This window comes from Mauremys reevesii, linkage group 6 (genome assembly GCF_016161935.1).
Source record: "Mauremys reevesii isolate NIE-2019 linkage group 6, ASM1616193v1, whole genome shotgun sequence".
Taxonomy (NCBI): domain Eukaryota; kingdom Metazoa; phylum Chordata; order Testudines; family Geoemydidae; genus Mauremys; species Mauremys reevesii.
The window spans coordinates 80,119,221-80,137,515 of record NC_052628.1 but is presented as its reverse complement, the minus strand read 5'-3'; the positions used below and the strand labels follow the sequence as shown (position 1 = coordinate 80,137,515).

Genomic DNA, 18,295 nt, shown 5'->3' with positions numbered 1-18,295 from the left:
AAGTCTGCTTTAGAACATCAGCACTGGACTTTGAACATTTTATAAAAAGGCTAGAAAACAGTACAATTTTAGGGCTGAGGGTCTTACACACACCTCATCTTCAAAACTGCAACATTCATATCTTAGTAACATTCATTGTTGTATCAGGCCGTTAACTGCCTATAGACAGACATAAATGAAACTATGTGCAGCATAATATGGTTCAAAAATATATCTAAGTAGCATGAGATGAAATTATGCTTGAACACTTTGAGTGGGTGTCTCATTTATTTTCTCCTCAGTCAATTTGTACAATATATACACATTTAAACAGAGCAGCTAAAATGACAAGTTATCCACTTCCCAAAGGGCTATGGTTCAAAACAGAAAGAACTAAATAACACAGTGCTGTAAATAAAACATCTCCATGCAGTTTAGATAAATGAATGACACAGGTGCAAGCAAGAGCGCCACTCACTCCTTTTACTCACTCAGATCCAAAGGTTGACTAATGCCAGGTAACCAGCCATCTCCCACCGCTGTTCAGTGTCTCATTTCCAAGTTTTGACTCCTGGCTTGATGATAAATTGCAGAGCTACTGACAAGCAGCAACAGCAGCAGCCACTGCCGCCCACTCACGCCCGTACTAGTCTACAGGCTGGTTAACTACAGCCTATTCTATCCTCCTGTATGCTGTTATCAGGCGAAGAGACATGACTTCCAAAATAACACAGAATAATCATATGACCGTTCAGACCACCCAGATGTGTGTGTCCACCCAGAAGTGTGTGTACATATACAAGACAGACATGCATTCCAAAGAACAAGGGGGCAGGCCATCTTACTCTGAATACAGCTTTACACAATAAAAATCCCATTGTCCTTCAATTACTGCCACACTGACCACCTAAACAGAGCCAAATAACCAGATTATGAACCATTAAAGTGATCCATTGGGGCAGACTACATGAATATTTCAATGTATAATCAGAACAACTTAAATCCTGGGAGTATACAGAACTTGATTATTATTCCTGAACAGAGAAGTATATTGTTAATCCACAAATGCAGAGAGAAGCAGTCTTTAAAATTTCTCCTCACTGATGCCCAAGACTCTAAAGTAAAAGCAGAGCAATGGATTATTTCTTCTATTAAATTATTCCATTTAAATTGAATATAAATCATTACTGAGCTATTTGGGGAGTTTGCAAATACTTTATTTTCAATGTCTTGCAAATAGGCAGTTTTGAATGATCTAAGTATTACTCATATTTAAAAAGATGGTTATCTTATTGTGCTAGATTAACAGACGTGGCATATCTTTCACAAAACCTCCCAGTTAAAGTTGTAGCCATAAGACAAGTAGGTGTATCTCTAGCAGAAGAAACTGAGTTGAAATTGGAGAAGTGGTAGTTTTCAGCATCAAAAAGAGCACTGCAATATTAAAATACAGCAACAGTGGCTTATTGAGTCGAGTGGCAAACACTTTATACTCCGAACTACCATAGCTATAGGAAGAATAGTATCAATCTTTAGGTTATTTCCATTTTCCATCTTTAGCATGGCAACAAATTGGTGAAGAATGGGTAAGAGATGTATTCATTCCTGGCCAGGTCTCACTATATTCTGGCCACCTCCTCCTAGGAGAGCTTGCTATCCTCTGCCAAAATATTTTCATTCACTCTGAAACTAAATTAAAGGGATGCTCTTCTTCAATCACTAAGCAGTATCAAGCACACACACGTAGCTCTTTAAAACACCATAAATCATTATTTTTATCAGCATAGCATGTTTTAGAATTTAAAAAAAGAAAAAATACAACAAACCCATAAAAACACACCCACGGTTTGAATACCAGGACAAAGCAGGCATACAATTCAGCACATTTATTCAGAATTTCTCTGTAGGTATACTGAGCAGGCTTGGAAAATTTACTTGAACATCTACCAACCCAAAGACTAAGCCTATCAGCTTAATACCTGTGAAAAGAAAAATACCTGTGACGTGAAGTCCCTGAAGGCCATGCCTCCTGCCAGTTATAGGAATAAAGTAATTGTACACTGCTTCTTCTGTACGTGTATTTAATTGTAACATATTGCCAGTCAACCTTCTATTTAATTTTTTTTCAATGTAACAATCTCCTTTTGCTGTTTTCATACATTCTTTCCCTTCCCGGAGAATAGATCATAGTTTGTCTTCTGCATTATTGTCAGTCTGTTTCCTCTTTACTTTCTCTCTCCCCACCCTACATTGTGCTTTCTGTCGCCTCTATATTTTTAATTCCTCCTTTCTTTTCAGCCTCAACACTCTCTCTCTAGATGTACACACACACACACACACACACACACACACACACACACACACACACACACACACACACACACAGTGTTAAAAGAACAAAGTAAAGCACATCTAAGTCAGGAAAATGCCAGAATTAAAGATTGGCCTGTACAAGCTTAATTTGGGCCACTTGCACATATGCGCTGATACAGTCTTTAAATACACCTCTACCTCGATATAACGCTGTCCTTGGGAGCCAAAAAATCTTACCGCATTATAGGTGAAACTGTGTTATATCAAACTTGATTTGATCCACCGGAGAGTGCAGCCCTCCCTCCCCTCCCCCCACCCCCGGAGCACTGCTTTACCGCGTTATATCCAAATTTGTGTTATATCGGGTGGCGTTATATCAGGGTAGAGGTGTATATGATCATATACTCTTTTCCCCACAGGACCCGAGTCTCATGCATTGCACAGAACGGATGATGCTCACCTAATGAGCAACTATTTAATATTTTATTTTTGTAGTTCAGAGTGTGATCCCATACCTTATTTGTTTACTGGACACAATTAAAACCCTGCTACAAAGACACAATTATTCATTTTCCCATGGACTTTTCTATGGTGCTCATTTCTACAGCATCTGAATATTTCACAAATATTAATTTATCTTCAAAAACCTCCTGTGAGGTGAGGGGGAGGTACTATCAGATGGGGAGCTGAGACAGAGATATTACAGGTCAAAAGTATTCACTAATTTTGGGCACCCAATTTGAGACACCGAAGATCTGTTTTTTCATAGAACTTTGCATAGAACTTCATATGTTCAAAGCACAGTTCCCACCGACTTCAGTTAGAGCTGTGAGTACTCAGCATTTCTACAAATCAGACCTCAGGGTTTCAAGTCAGGCACCCAGAAAATGAAGAGAACATTTTGTGACCACTGTTAAAGGTATAGTTTAAGTGACTTGAACTCTGTGGCTCAGACCGGGGTAGAATCCAGTTCCCCAAACAGCATTCAACTCCCTTAACCATTAAACCATCCCTTCCTTTCCTGCAATCCCCTGCCTCATTCACTACACACTTTCCAATTTCTGTAACAAATGAAGCTGGAGCCCTACAGAGCAGGTCTATCCTGTGCACTGAATGAGACAGGGGCCTGTAGAAAAAATAGTGTGGGACCATGTAATTTAGACAAATTTATGCACAATGGGGCCAATTTAAGTTGCATGACAGACAACCTTAATTCTGGCATTTCCTAACTTTTGAGTGCTTGAATTTACATCCTTAATAATCTTCTTTTAACTAGCTACCAGCTCTACTCCACCCCACACATGCACACCAGACTACTCTTTTCTAATTCACCCCATCAATCTATTTCCTACACACACAAAAGCATGCCTATGTACACACGCCAACCAGAACCCACACTTACACATAGTCCCTCATCACAATCCACTGATAAGAATGATCTGAAAATCTTACTAGACACCTAATAACCACAGAATTAAACTATTACCCAAGGACTGATAATGAGGATAGGAAGCTCCTGACTTGTCAAGGGCCACACCAAGGTGAGAAGCCAAATTTCCTCAGCTGGGATTCCTACCAAAGTACTGTCACTCTATGCATGATAAATGTGGAGCTTTTCCTTGTTTTCCGCAACCCCTTTTGGCTGCTGGGAGGGAAAAGGATCATTCTTTCTCTGTCCCAGTCCTCCTTGTCCCACTCAGAGTCTATTGGCTGCTACAAAGGAATGCTCACCACCAATATACACCTCCATCCAGTCTTCTATTTGGGGTTCTCTTTGCTTATGCATAACTCCCAGTTCCTCCCTCTGCTGCTGCTGCTCACAGCTCCTATCAGCAGCAGCATGAAACTGACCCGATTCTTGTGAGCTTCATTGCTGCCACTGGGTTAGTTAAAAACAAACAAGATTCTGGTCAGTTTTTCTTTGCTGCAGGTTAGGAAAGCTGTGAGCTGCAGGAGAGACACCAGAACTGTCAGCAGACCCTTTACACTCAGGTGATACTGGGAATATTATATTTACAATTGTAAGGGCCAAAAACACTTTTTAATGAAAATTTAGATTCTGTGAAAGCTGATGACATTTATCTGGAAGAGAAAAATAATTGCCACAGGCAAGTGGAATTTTCAAGCCCTATGTATTAATGTACAAGCCTCCTGCCAGTGCTGACTGTATGTACAAAGAAGTGTCTGACATGTAGTACACACACATATGCATTAACCCACTTCCCTCTATTCAGACATACAGATGCTATATTTCACAAATGCTCAATACAGCAATTACAAAAATTAAAGATTTCTATGGGTCTTAATAATCACTTCTACACTTGTGGGCAGAAAAAAAAATTAGAATATGACGAGTGAATTTTTTACATCATAACTATACTAAGCTGTTCATCTTAGTGGCAGAATGCAGCTGACTTTATAGCTAACATTCCACTATGCGAACTGATAGAGATATTTGCTCACATAAGCTGGTTAAATGTGATTCAGTCCAGATGTCTCAATGGCTTAAACAGTCTTTGTTAGAAGATGTTTACAAACTATCAAAAAGTAAATACACACACCACCATATCACAAGGTTCCTACACAATATATGTATAGGGCTGTGAAAGAATGAGGCCATATTTTTCATACTGGTCTTTCTTTATCTAACATACAGAGATAATTGTAGCATAGTAACATGATTAAAACAATGTTGCATTCAGTGTTTTGCTCACAGAAAAGACAAATAGAAGATAAGAGTTCTAAACTGGACCAGTATGGGAGCGGTTCACTGCAGCGCTGTTGTAGTAATTTAGATGGAATAAAGGGCCCAAGGAGTTAAAGGCGTTAACATTACTTTGTTAATAGTTAGTATTAAATAGTGTTAAACCAGGTTTGGGGCTTGGCATAAAAAGACATTCGTTTGTTGGTTTTATGGCAAACATACAAGAAACTTATGCCATGGTTTAGAAATTTATTAACTGAGATATGTAAAAGAAAAGGGGTTAAAACAAGTTATAATGCAATTTAAAACAGACACTGAATGATTTCCAAAACAATCAATCAACACCTATTAAAGTTCCTTTTAAAGAGATGATATCAGTCAGAGTTCCTTATTGAGTTGGACAATCCCCTTGGGGGTTAATAGCGTAGCTCAAGCCTCGTCTATGTCTATTTTTTGTACTGATATAGTTACATCACTTAGGAGTGTAATTTTACCAAAAAAAATTATACTGGTACATCTCCTAGAACAGACCAAGTTATACAAGTATAAAGGAGCTCATACCAGTATAGCTTATTCCCCTTCCTGTACGGAAATAAGTTATACCAGAACGCACACTTTTATACTGGTATAAACTGTCCACACAGGGGGAGGAGTGTGTGTCGCACCACTTATTTCAACTATACTGGTATAGCTAAAGTGGTACAACTTGTGTCTGTAGATAAGGCCTCCATCTCCATGCTCTCTTCAATACTCAGTATTTCTGTTGATACCGCAAATAAGTGTACCAATTAAGGCCAGTTGTGGTAATAGCTTTTATTATATGAACACCTGTCTTCTGGCAATTAGTAATTAAGCAGTGTAACTGCCTTTACATGCCATTTATTGTCATTATTTACCCTAATTAATTTTCAAAATAAGGAGAAAAAAAAAAAGTACAACATTTAGCAGGCAATCCTGTATGCAAATCTCTGATTCAGGTTATGACACTAATAAGCTACAATACAGAAACAACTCAATGCACAAAATGTCTAAGTTCTCTCTCTTCCATAGACTCAACTCTCATCTCCAAAACCATTAGGGACTTCCAAAACCCAGCCCTGCACCAAATGCTGATAGACCATACTAAAGAAGGAGCTCTAGTCTCAGTCTTCAGAGATAGGAATTCGGGAAACTGATCTAGGAATAAAGACAGATAAAGAAGTCCCAAAAGAAGAGGCAGACAAGCACTAAAAGCTTAGAGATAGGTTTTTGTTTACACTAAGGCCACTTTGAACCATTCTAGCAGTGTAAAGGGACCCTAAAGTGGGTTGACCCTTAGGGTATGTCTACATTGCACACTAAGCCCAGACTTCGATTTGGGTTTGAGCACAAGCTCCCCTTCCATCCACATACAAATCAGCCTGATTTAGGTCAGCAAGCACTCAGAACCCAGGTCCTAGTACCCTGATTGTGGGGGGAGGGGTTTCCCTAGGGTAAGCAGCCAGCAAATGTGAAAAATCGGGACGGGGTGGGAGTCAGAGGGGGTAATAGGAGCCTACATAAGAAAAAGACCCAAAAATCGGGACTGTCCCTATAAAATCGGGACATCTGGTCACCCTAGGGTCCCCATTGTGACCCTGGTCCAAGCCCTGTCATTTTGCAGTGAGGATGGAGGTCAAGCTGCAGACCCAAGTCTGTATCTGTATATTTTGTACCCTGTTTAGTCAAATTCACTTTGCAGTCCAGATATGGGGAAAGATTTTAAAGAATTTTATTTCTGAAAGTGCAATTTTTGCATAAAAAAATTAATTCCTTTAATTTCCTTTCTACATCAACCAAATCTTTCTACTCTTAAGGTCAAATTTTAGCATCAAGCAAGATCATAGCAAAAATTCCACTGACTTCAACTGGATCATATTTGACTCTTACAACAGTAATATTTTTTGTAAACCCACAGGAAACTTCTACATTCTGTCCAGTTTAATGGATGAAACGACACTGATACAGTCTGTAACCATATCAATTATATGTGGAATTGCACATAAATAAGAATCAACTTAATTAAGATACACATTAACCAAGAGCTCCTGAAAAAATCATATATGTTCTAGAAAGAGAAGGGAGAAAGTGATACACTAAACACATTTTAATATAAAATATTCATAATATTGGAAGTCGTTTTAGCATTTTGCCACACTTTTAATTCTACTATAATAATTAATAATACCACCACACAGCTCTTAATGCCACATATTACTGGAGAGCAAACAGAATAGCTTTCATTTAAAGTTACAGTAATTGCAACAAACTAAGTATCCATCCATAAGACTTCTCACAGAAAACTAGGAGGAAGGGGAGTGTTGGAATTCCCAGAATGAGATCAGTAATATCCTGGTAATTTATCCTTCAAATACAAGGTCATTTTCTCCTCTCAGATTGTGGAATGTATTGATTCTAATTAAGCACACAGTCTCCTGCAACAACAGTAGTTAATGTAATGTCTGGGTCAGAGGGTTTCCAGAATTCATGCACACATTGCAAATTCATCCTTGAAAAACGTTTTGTTTTTTTTTAATATTACTTTCTATGTAATACAAATGGCTTTTTAAAAAAACTTTTGGAAATTTCACAGATAAGTGCATCAGTAAAGCACATGTGGTTTACCGGTTGTAGGTGTGGTACAATTTTTCAGCATATACAGTATTTGCTGCAGAATTCATATACTCAAATATTTAACGTAATATTGTTATAGGTGGGTAGGTTCACAGTTAGCTGGTGTAAAGATTTCATATACAGCTATGTACATGATACTTGGTGCAATAGCTGCCTCCGGCTGTTACTGATGTTGGCCCCCTTTCACATTCAGATGATCTTCTTAAAATGTCCCAGGCATAACCCAACCCATTTAAACCCATGCCCACAGCCTTGGGCAAGTTACAGCATGAGCCAACCATGGAGCCTCACCGTAAGAGCTCAGTCCTCCCTGCAGCTTCAGTCCCTAAAGGTGGGTTGATATCAGATTTGTAACAAATGGGCATCATCACCTATCCCCAGCCTCTTCAGCATCAGAAGAATCAAGCAACAGCTCCCATTCCATCCCTATTGAGGGGAACCTAACCCCGCTGCCAGGGCCAAAGAACTAATGTTGTATTCCTGTGAAACAAATTAAATGAACCATACCAGGGGTGGCCAACCTGAGCCTGAGAAGGAGCCAGAATTTACCAATGTACATTGCCAAAGAGCCACAGTAAGGTATCAGCAGCCCCCCATCAGCTCCCCACCCCACTGCTCCCAGTGTCTCCCGCCCGCAGCCCCGCCGATCAGCGCCTCCCTGCACCTCCTGATCAGCTGTTTCATGGTGTGCAGGAGGCTCTGGGAGGGGAAGGGAAGGAGTGAGGGCATGACAGGCTGAGGAAAGGGGGCGGAAAGGTGTGGAATGGGGGCAGGGCCTGTGGCAGAGCCAGGGGTTGATTAGTGAGCATTAGAAAGTTCGCACCTGTAGCTCCAGCCCCGGAATAGGTGCCTATACAAGGAGCCACATGCTCACTTCTGAAGAGCCGCACGTGGCTCCAGAGCCACAGATTGGCCACCCCTGAACTATACTATCTGTGGAGGGTGGTGCAGGGAGGGGACCACTTCCACCCACCAGTGGCCCATCTGCGAGGGCCCACCCATTCAAAGTCCTCTCAATCCAGCACCATCTGTAATGGCCAGTGTTCCTTTCCTGGTTTCAGTGGGGTTAGGACCATTGAAATATCATAAGAAAGGCTGCTAGTACAGCTCATTTCTAGGCAGAATGACTGTTGGGTAGATACCTAAACCAAACATCTGAGCCTCTCTTCATTTGTCCATCACTGTTTTCAAACATCGAACACAATAAGATTATATAATTCAGGGTGGGAGGCTTGGCTCCAAGGGAAGCACATACTTAACTTTCAAGTGCCTAAAGTTAAACGTGTTTCAGTGCTTTGCTGCATCAGAACTCAAGTCCATAAGACACCACCACTATGAAAATTTTTCATCAGCAGTCTAGATAAATACACTAGAGTATCATATAGCAGGAATATAAAGGAGGAGGAGGAAAAACTACCCTTTGGATTCTGTCCTCTCATCCTCAGAAATTAAATTCTTACCATAACTAGAAGGGTACAGCACAGCACTACTCGGTGTTTTCCAGAAAAGAAAGGCAATATAAAAAACTTTACAGCAGAAGATCAAAACAACCAGAGGAAAATACAGATAATTTGTCTCCCTGACAAATTATTCAGGGTTAAGGAGGCCAAAAATAAAACTGTCAGAATCTATTATCTCCTTTCAAGATATACAACACATTACAGAAGTGAAATTAAAGAAATAGGCTATCATCTTAGTGTGTTCATTTTGAATTACAAATCATAGCTTCTTCACTCCATAGTTAATAAAACAAAAAACAAAGGGCACTTGTATTTCTGGCAGCTTTTACGAAAGAATTGCCATAAGACAAAAGTCTGAAATGTCCCACTCGTTCCCCCACAGAACACTGGTGTAAAAGAGTTTGATCTGGCCAGTTTTCTTCCCCAAGCAACAATTGCTGTCCTTATTCATGAAGAAAAGTTAATAAAGCCATCGACCCCACTGTTCAGAGAAAACTAAAAATATCCTGTATTCGGTTCTCTTTCACATTCCACTAGCTAGCATCCCAAGGCTGCACTTCTCACAAACAGCAACCCAAGAAACAGAGTGAATATACATTAGTTAAACATTATATAAATTTAGTCTGTCACTGATCACAAAACTTCTACCCTCAATAATTTACCGCTACTTCATTGCATATTACTGTTTCACAACAAAAATCGATTGGGGGGGGGGATGACGTTTCAGTATGTAGATGTTAAAAAAATAAGACTCTCACAACAATTTAAGCCTTTGTTGAAAGCACTAATTTCATGATAGGAAAAATGTTTAAGCAGCATGTTGAATAGATTCCATAATTTCAACTGTTTCAGATTTTTAAAATAATCATAGAATCACAGAAATGTAAGATTGGAAGAGACCTCGAGAGGTCATCTAGTCCAGTCCCCTGCACTCAAGGGCAAGATGGTACAATACACTATACTCATTAACTGTAATTAAGAACCAAAAGTGCATATTCTTTCAGTTTTCTCCAAAATAGCGAGTAGAAGATCCAAATTCTACTCCTGGAGGCAGGGCTGTCCCTAGCAGGGTGTAAGACCCGGGACACAGGCGCTGAGTTTCTATCTGCCGGGGGGGTTCTATCCGCCCCCTCTGCTCTGCCCAGACCCCGCCCCCACTCCACCCCTTTCCCGCTTCTTCCCATCCCCACTCCACCCCCACCTCTTCCAAGCCCAGTTCCATCTGTGACAGGTTCTGTCACAGAGACCGCCTTGTGACTGTCACCTGACATGCTGGAATTACCTCTGAGCCCGTTTTCCACTGCCAGCTTGGGACTCCAGAACCCTGCCTTGTTGAGCCAGACACGCTAGTCTCCTGCAACACAGACTCAAGTATGGTCCACGCCCCCAAAGCTGCAGACTTTAACCAAAACCTGCTCAGCAAGTCACCTATCTCCAGCACCCAGACACCCAGCTCCCAATGGGATCCAAACTCCAAATAAATCCATTTTACTCTGCATAAAGCTTATACAGGGTAAATTCATAAATTGTCTGCCCTCTATAACATAGAGAGAGATACACACAGCTATTTGCTCCCCCAGATATTAATCACTTACTCTGGGTTAATTAATAAACAAAAGTGATTTTATTAATAATAAAGAGTAGGATTTAAGTGGTTTCAAGTAATAACACACATAAAGTAAGATACCAAGCAAAATAAAACAAAACACGCAAGTCTAAGACTAACACATTAAGAAACTGAATACAGGTAAAATCTCACCCTCAGAGATGTTCCAATAAGCTTCTTTCACATACTAGACTCCTTCTTAGTCTGGACCCAACCCTTTCTCCTTGTACAGTTCTTGTTAGTTCCAGCTCAGGTGGTAACTAGGGGATTTCTCATGACTGGCAGCCCCCTTTGTTCTGTTCCACCCCCTTTTATAGCTTTGGCAGAAGGCGGGAATCTTTGGTCTCTCTGCGTTCCCAACCCTCCTTCTAAATGGAAAAACACCAGGTTTAAGATGGATTCCAGTACCAGGTGACACGGTCACATGTCCTGTGAGACCCCAAGCCTTCAGTCTTTCTGGCCTGACTCACATGAAAACAGGAAGACTTACAAGTAAACAGAGCCAGTTACAACCAATGGTTCTAGTTAATCAGAGTCATCAAGATCCAAAACCAGCATTAATGGCCCACACTTTGCATAATTACAATGGGACCTCAGAGTTATACTTCATATTTCTAGTTTTAGATACAAGAATGATACATTCACACAAATAGGATGAACACACTCGGTAGGTTATACGCTTTGTAATGATACCTTACAAGAGACCTTTTGCATAAAGCATATTCCAGTTACATTATATTTACACTCAAGTATATTTCCATAAAAATATAGAGTGCAACATCAAACCACCCCCTCCCCCGAGTGAACTACACCCTTCTCCTCTCCCCTCCCCCCAGTGCCCCCAGACACAGCGGAACAGCTGATCGGCAGGGGGGAGGCGGAGGTGCTGATCTGTGGGACCTCCTTGCCCGCCCCACCTCCCCGGCCGCCTTCACATGAAGCACGGGCCCCCCCAAAGTGCCATATCCACGGGCCCCCCAAAGTGCCATATCCAGGGATTTGCCATACCCTAGGGACGGCTCTGCTTCAGGGAATTCTGCTCCAAAAAATTTAAAATTCTGCACCAAAATATCAAAAATTCTGAACACAATATTTTAAAATTCTGCATATTTTATTTGTCGAAATAATGCAATATAATCATGCTGGGTTCAATTATGTAGGTAATTTATTTAAACTACAATACAATGGATGGAGAGTGGAAGTGAGAAGCAAACAGTAGCAAACAGTTCATGACATACAAGTTTTCAGTCCAAAAATTTAGATCAGTTCTAATCACTAAAGCACCATAAGCATTTATAAAGCCGTAATGTCCTCTACACCAGTGGTTCTTAACCAGAAGTATGTGTACCCTTGGGGATATGTAAAGGTCTTCCAGGAAGTACATCAACTCATCTAGATATTTGCCTAGTTTTACAACAGACTACATAAAAAATATTAATGAAGTCAGTACAAACTAAAATTTCATACAACTTGTTTATATTGCTCTATATTCTATACACTGAAATGTAAGTGCAATATTTGTATTCCAAATGATTTTATAATTATATGATAAAAATGAGAAAGTAAGCAATTTTTCTGTAACAGTGTGCTGTAACACTTGTATTTTTTGTAAGCAAGTACTTTTAAAGTGAGGTGAAACTTGCGGGTACGCAAGAGAAATCAGACTCCTGAAAGGGGTACAGTAGTTTGGAAAGGTTGAGAGCCACTGCTTTACACCATTCTGGCAACGTAAAGGAGGCTTAAAACTTTTACACCTGTTTTATACTCCTGGAGGAATTCACAAAGACATTGGGAACAATTCACTAAGCAGGCAGGCTGCTACATTCTGCTCTGCCTGAGGGGACAGAGTCTGCCACACATCTACCTCCTGAGAAACACCCCAAAGCCCTGCCCCTCCATGCCAAGCATGCCACAATAGCAAGCGAGAGGGACAGAGTCTCTCTCTCACACACGTACAACTGCCCAGCCCTGCTCCCCTCCTGGCGGCGATTTACGTCTCTACCGGCTGCTTCAAGTGCCTGAACCGACCTGCCTGTGCTGCAAGGAAGGGGCGTGACCCCGCTCTTGCGGCTTCCCTTTGCTTCCCCACCAGAAGTCTCATTTCTGCAAGGGAGCAAAGAAATCTGTTTGGCACAAGAATTCTGTGCATGCGCAGTGATGCAGAATTCCCCCAGGAGTATAAATTCAAAACAAATGTTGTGTGGATCTCAGGACAAGGCCAGCATATGACATAATCGGATTATATCTTCACAGGCCAATTTCAGCTGTTATGACATTGATTGTCCTTTATGGATAAGGGAAAATAATTTTAAAAGCGGGTAACCACAGCTAAAAGAAAAACCTTCTGGGCAGACTGATCTCTTACAAAAGTATTGCCTCCTTGATCCAAGCAGTATAAAAATAAACCATGATTCAGCAAGGCAAATGGAAGAAAGAGCAGCAAATTTTACACAGAATTACTTTGTTTCCCATCTTAAATCAGGAATAACAACAGGAGTTCTTCAAGATTCGCTGCGGGTGCACATATGCTCCATGCATCCGAGACCTGAAGATTTTTTCACCAGCAGCGTCCATGGTCTGCACCTGTGCTCTGCACCTCCTTGTGCTTCAAACTGAGAATATAAGAGGTAACGTGGCCTGTCCAGTTCCTACTCTGCCACAAACCATAATAAGGATCTGAAGCAGAGGGGAAAGAGGGTGGGTTGTGGAATACCCATAGGGACCACACATTTCTAGTTTCTATAAGGTAAACCTTTCTTTCTTCTTCATGTGATGGTTCCTATATGAATTCCACTGTGGGGGACTTTAAATCAGTATTCATTGAGGAGAAAGGTGTACCACAGATTGCAGGACCACTGTGCTGAAAGAAGCATCCATGGATGAAGCTTGAATGAGGGCATAATGCCTAGTAAAAGATGTAGAGAGCCCCACGTAGCCAAGCTACAGATTTCGAAGAGGGGAATTCCTTGCAGAGTTGTCACTGAGGCACCTTGTGCTCTGGTTGACTGGGGCCTCACATCTTTTTGGGGAGGGGTTTCCATTAATTCACAGCAAAGCAGAATGCAGCAAGAAATAAATGTAGAGAGTCTTTGTGATGAAACTGCATCTTTCTTCATTTGCTTGGGGATGGACACAAACAGTCCCAAAGACTTCCTAAATCCACATTTCTCAACCTTTTTGACATCAGGGACTGGTTTGCTGCTTTCCTAAACTGTGACAGGGAAATCTCAGGGATCGGCAAGGAGGCTGCCATGGATCAGTCTTTGAGAAGCACTGTCCTCTGCAAGTAAAAGGCCGAGCTCTGAGGACATCCAGCAAGTGAAGCTTCTTGTCCCTGTTATCATGAGGTTTCTGGATAGAAGACAGGTAAATGTATGGTTTGACTGAAGTGAAACCCGGAGGAGACTTTGGGATGAACCTGGGGTGCAATATCAGAGACACTTTAATCCTTACGAAACACCCGTAGGAGGAGTTTGCCACAAGGGCCCTGTGGTCACCCACTCTCCTGACAGAAGTGACTGCTGTTAGGAAGGCCACTTTCATGCAAAGGTATAAAAGGAGCAGGAGGCCGAAGACTTAAACAGTGGATTCATAAGCACTGAGATCAATAGGTTCACGTCCCAGGAAGGAGAAGACTGAGTAGAAGGCATTAAACACTGCTAGAGGTACAGTAGATCCAGTGCCTTTAAAGATAGAAAATAGTTCAAGATGAGAGTGATCCCAGAGTCCTCTGGAGGTATGTGATGTTGCTGGCACCAAAGACAGAACCACTTCCATTAGTGGCATAACATTTCCTTCTAGAGGTTTTTCTACTGTTATTGAGGATTAATTGGATCTCTCTCTCTCTCTCTCTAAGTTTGTTGTGTGTCCAAGAATGATGCTGTCAGAGGGAGCGATCCTGGGTTGGGACTGTTGGTCCTGCCCCAATACTGATTCAGTAAATCCAGGAACAACTGTGTGCATGCATGGATGGGAGGCCATCCAAAATTGTCTTTGCCACCAAGGTGCTACCAGTATTACAGTTACATAGTCCTGGTTGATCTTCCTTAGGACATGAAGTAATAGGGGAATGGAAGGAAGACATACTGAGTGTTCTGACAACTGTACCAGGAAGGTGCCCCTCTAGAATTGTGCCTTTGGGCATCTTGGAAGCAAATGGCTGGACACTTTTTGTTTGCCTGGGATGCTCAGGAGGCCTCACTCTGGAAAATGTCCTGTGGCAGTGAGTTGTGGAGGTCCCACTTGTGATCCTTGTGGGAGTGCTTGCTGAGGCTGTCAGCTCTCCGGAGATCAGGATGGTGCCTATAAGGAGGTGGTTTGTAGTACTTACTCTGAGATCCCAAGGTGTATATTCCCAAGGAATGGAGAGTGGTGCGGGACTTTTTAAGAGTAGCAGTGACTTGTCTGTTTTCTCACTGAAAGGATTATTGTCCTTGAAAGGGAGATCCTCTATCACTTGGGAAACCCTGAGGACTGAAGCCTATCTCATAGCAACCAAAGTCACCATGTAGCAGGAAGCAGCTCCTTTTCTTAGAGGATTTGGGAGGGGATTTCTCCCCTTTCTTACAAGAGTGTTTGCCCTTAGCCTGATCGCATCTTTGTTTGGATGAGTCCTTGGGTCTGACCTCCGAAGATGCAGAGCAGGAACTCTAGCTGCATTAGAGCAGGAATGCTAGCAAAGCCTGAGGACACTGAGTGGTTCCATCTCAGACCATGAGCAGTAGAAAAGAACTGGAGAAGTGGGCAGTCCATGCTGTGCCTTATACCCTCAGTTTGGAGCATGAGGAGATGCAGGGCACTGGCGCAGACCAACAGATATGGCTAATGAAAAACTTCTGATCTCAGGCACATGGAGCAGAGGAGCACCCACAATGAATACCTACAGAGACCACTACTCAGAGAATAACTTTGAAATGTCAAGTCAAGTAGCTGTCACCTCTGGCATGACCTTCCTGCTCTCAGCCCTCCTTCAGGCATGTCCTACATACAGAAGATTGTGAGGGCATCCTTGCAGGGCATTCTTATTGCTGTCTGCTGCAGTTCCTGTGCTGGGAGAACCCTCCCTGGCTAGAACTGGGACTTTTATAGCTCCGTTACAGTGGATAAAGGGCCAGAGTAGCATAAAGGGACAGAAGCAGGAGTGAGGATTTCAGTCAGGACAGGTAGCCCCTGGGGCAGAGACAGTACTCTCAGAATAGAGGCAAAATACAAACAAGTTAATTATTTTGGCAATGTGGGACTTTAAGTGGATGTTGGACTCAAGACACTGAGATGAATAAATCTATACTCATTAGTCCCAGTCTTTACTGGGGGGATGTGGTGTTGGCAACGGGTGAGAATAAAATATCACTTGTAAGCCATATAAATCCTGATGTATCAATGACAAAAAAGTTATAGGAACGAGTGATTAGGAAATGAGGGAAAGAACTTTTTTGTGCTTTTATATTATCTTTGTTGCCTTCCTACTTCACTGACTTCAGTGTTGTTAATCTTGATTTGAACTGCTGCAGGGTAAATGAGAACCAAGCCCTTGAACTACAGTTTTAGCAGGTAAAGTTTCTATCATTTTCATTCACATTTATCAGAAGATTTGGTACATCTGAAATCAGATAAAGCATAGAACACACAATTTACATTCAGATGCTGGTTGAATTAAACATTTCACTTGCCTACCACAGTGCTGAAAACTATAAGAATGGGCAATAAAATCCCATGGGAAGGAACATAGGCACGAAATGACAGGCATCAGCCAAAATTCTGTAACATAATAGATTTACAAGGTTACATTTCATACAGTGTAAATATATTGTGAATTCCTTGAGACAAAGAACCCTATCTTCCTACGTATTCGTAGTATATTAGCACAATGCGACCCTGATTGTAACTGGTCAATGGGCATTACCTCATTTCAAATGAATAATAGAAGAAAAAGTAGTTAATATTTGATCAATTTAAAATTGATGTTTTTGACCTGAAGAAGAGCTCTGTGTAAGCTAAAAAGCTCGTCTCTCTCACCAACAGAAGTTGGTCCAATAAAAGATATTACCTCACTCACTTTGTCTTTCTAATGTCCTAGGACCAACACAGCTACACCACTGCATATATCTTTGGCCATCAATCTCTTCCATGATAAGGCCAGTCAGTCTTCCCTCCACATTTGGATTATATAGCCTTTAAACAAAGCTGTCCTGGATTGTTAGCAACTCTGAAAAGGAGCAAACTAAATCTAATGGGTTTTAGAAATGTCTCCCTCATTCATTGTTTACTAGGAGCCATTTAACAACACATGATACAACTGCAGAACCAGTGTAACAATCATATAATGAATAAGATGTACATCATCTGCAGAACTGTGTAATTTCAGAAAACAAGTCTAAAATTAGAAGAATTTGCTGTTGCAGGCACCAGTGGAAGCTTTAAACAAGAATTTAAAGAGTGCCCCTCCACCTCATCATTTAAACAACAGCTTCTTCCCACAAGCCAAGTGAGTGATTTGATGACAGCAGCAGCAGTATTTAATACAAGTGCTAGAAAGGATAATTTTATTATCCTATTTCTTTCTCAGTTGTCACATATAATATTCCTCAGCAAGTTTTCAAATTTAGTCTAGCCTTTTCTAAAAGGCTATCCTTGTGAGCAATTCACTTGTTCCAGAGTGTTTAGAACGTGTTTATAAAGAGTATCAAGTCAAGACTACAGTAGCATTATATAAGACATTTTATCAGAACAAGAAGCCCTGTAACAAGGGATTTGGGGGGGTTAATATGTAATGTTCCTCCATATATTTTGTATAATATGATGTTTGAACATCAATGGAATATTTTTTTTTAATTCATCAACTTCATGCTTAAATTAAAAATACTACCTTCTAAACAATGGTCATGATTGTTGTAATGTACAACCCAATTCAGAATTGCAAAACCATCCCTATCTCCCTGTAGAGGGGTGTATCAAGGAAGAATATATGAAAAAAAAATAATGTCCAAATTACAGGGGGAGTCAAAGGAATGAAGAGACGGAGAAAGAAACTGCGCCCCCTCCCAGCCCCACCGCTTGCCTAAGAATGTAACAGACCAAGATACAGAAGTGCTTCTAATGGTATTGATTTATTCTATTACAGCCCGGGAGTGTCAGGTTACATGCCGAGGCAGGTTGATGCATGACTGCACATGGGGGGAAACGTTTTTTAAGCTGATACTGATCTTGTTCCACTGATGTCAAATGTCTGTAAGTGACAGTGTGTCTCAAGAAGATGGATGAAATCTTTAACAACTCCTTAGAATTTATTACATTTTTCTAACTTTCTTGAAGATCCTCTTTGCACTTATAAAGATTTCCTCCTCATCCCTAAAACAGACTGAGAAAGAGACAGATACAAAGTGGTTTTATTCAATAATATTTCATAGATACCATTATTCCTCTTGCCTTTCCCAATTGCTTCTCTTCTTCTTACACTTGTGCTCTCAAGAAGTCTTTGCCTTTCCAGGGCACAGACCAAATGCTGCATATGATTAGAGCATGTAGGATCATGCAGCAGTACCTCCACACTACATAGAAGAACTGGCTCTGGACTTGAGCCGA

At 41.1% G+C, this 18,295-nt stretch overlaps 1 protein-coding gene across 5 annotated transcripts in view; it reads right to left on the bottom strand.

Annotated features, from left to right (window-relative positions):
• SEMA4D (semaphorin 4D) overlaps nucleotides 1-18,295 on the bottom strand; it is a 150,335-nt gene that overhangs the window by 77,649 nt on the left and 54,391 nt on the right. Inside the window, exon 1 of one of the 5 annotated variants that reach the window (XM_039545988.1) lies at nucleotides 471-604. The exons of the other annotated variants lie outside the window; for them this stretch is intronic. The gene's annotated coding sequence lies outside the window, so the exon portion shown is untranslated. Of the gene's footprint in view, nucleotides 1-470; nucleotides 605-18,295 lie in introns of those variants that run through there. 5 annotated transcript variants of the gene reach the window in all.